The sequence below is a fragment of the Pteropus vampyrus genome, unplaced genomic scaffold (genome assembly GCF_000151845.1).
Source record: "Pteropus vampyrus isolate Shadow unplaced genomic scaffold, Pvam_2.0 Scaffold7, whole genome shotgun sequence".
Classification (NCBI taxonomy): domain Eukaryota; kingdom Metazoa; phylum Chordata; class Mammalia; order Chiroptera; family Pteropodidae; genus Pteropus; species Pteropus vampyrus.
This window is the reverse complement of record NW_011888788.1, coordinates 3339057-3341218: the sequence shown is the minus strand read 5'-3', so window position 1 is coordinate 3341218 and position 2162 is coordinate 3339057.

Sequence of the window (2162 nt, the reverse complement as noted above, 5' to 3'; positions counted from 1 at the left end):
GAACATGTTGACCCCTGATGAAATAGAAATACTTCTCAGACAGGTAAATCTTTAAACTTCATAATTAACATCCAAATTTTAACAAAGGACCCTAGCAAAGAATAGGAGGAAAACCTTGAAAGTAGTGTATGGAGAAGGAAACCTTCGTGAAGGAAGAACAAGGAAACTAGGAAATAAAGATGGACTTCCAAGATCACAATTTGTCCAGGATCTGCCATGTGACATATTTCTTTTAAAACAATATAATACAGTGCTAATTATGTCCATGGCACTGTGGTTCTTACAAAGAATGTAGCTGACCATGACACACCCTGTGATGTCATAATTCAGGGCTCAGCATTGATCATCTAATCAACTTCATGAAGAAATTTCTCAACCAATCTTTCTTCATGAACTGCTTTCTGACTTTCGCTAGTAACTGTAGACTCTTGGAGAAAGTTTTGTCCTCTATGGAATGTGAATTATATTCTATTTCTCCCTGTCCCAGGCTTGTAACATCCTCAATTGCTACTAGAAGGGTTTTGCCACACACACACACACACACACACAAATAATAATAATGAAGCTGATTTTTAACTTTTATTAAAGGATTCCATCAAATCCATGAGATCCATCTACTTATGTCCCTGAAATTGTGGTTCTTAAACATATTTCTCAAAATATAACTTGGGGATGAATAGATGAACATACGGACTACATGTGTTCAAAAGATAGATAGTACTCGTTTTCATGGACAGCACACAGAAGCATGGCAGGTATTATTACTATTGGCAACAAAGATAAAAAAAAATGATAGACTTTATCCCATTAGTTGCTAATCAAAGACATAAATAAATGCCAAAGCAAGAATTTTAGATCTTAAAACACAGAGATAAAATTTATGAGATTCTCGAAAAGGAACCAAAGGGTAGCTATAAAATGATTAGATCTTTTAAAACTCTGAACAGTCATAAAACATTTTGAAACTCAAAGTTTCAGGTCTTCCAACAGATATAAAAATATATCTATAAGGACTAACTAAGTTGCCTCCTTAAAAAAAAAAATTAAATAAAATAGACTTTTAAAAAATATTTAAAATAGTTGTCCTTTTTTGAAAGTTTACTAAGTTAAAAGCAAAAGTCACGAATAAGAAGAGCATAAGAAAAACTGATTTCTGTATATAAATTGATGCTAAACTTTGTTGGTGCTTTGAATAGTGATCCACAAATAGATGCACTATGTGCTTAAATAGAATTTCACATCTTTTAATGAATTTAGGGAATCTGCTTTTTAAATAATGACTCTTTAATAACTAATTGATTAAATATTACTCTGCGATTTTAAGCATAACTAGAAATGTTACTATTGACCTTTCTGTAGTGGCCTTGTGTTTCCATATCCAACAAACTCTGGAAATAGGAGAAAGAAAAATTGTATAGAATGCCTCTTAAACTTCAAAAGAGAAAGCCTAGACCATTTTTAATTGAATTGTTTCTCATTTCCTTAAAAGAGATTCTTTTAGGGGTGGCTCCATAGTGTAGTGGTTAGCACGTCTGCTTTACACGCAGAAGGTCCTGGGTTCGTGCCCCAGGTGGAACCACAGAGCATACCCCGGGTGTCCCAGGCCCAGGGTGCACACAACGAGTGTGTGGGAGGAGACGGTCCCCCCCTTCAAAGATCCAGTTCTTAAGGGGAGACGGCAACATCCGTAGGTCAGGGGTGGAAGTGGGAGGGGGGGAATTAAAGAAAGGGGGAAATAAAAGAGATTCGTTTATCTTTAATGAAAAAATTCATAGAATGTGGATATGATTTCTCTTTAATCTAGCTAAATGAAAACCAGAGCAAATTACTGGCAAAAGGAAACCCTCAGAAGAGCAATTACTGGCACCATGATTGACTTATTATAGTATTTCCTTCAAACTTTCAAAATCATAAGTTTCACACAATTGAGAAGAAAAACAACTAAGAAATTACTGATAGAGCTGGGTTGGTTTGTTTGTTTGTTTTTTTAACAGTACTTGTGTTTAATGCCTGGGCTATTTGATAATTCTCTTAAAGCCAACTCAACTAAGAAGATGCTAAAAGTAGCCATTTAATTCAGAAAACTCCAAAAATAATTTGCTGACTCAAACTCCTAAGTTTTTTTTTAGCGTAAAACTATATCAAAGTTATCTACCATTTCA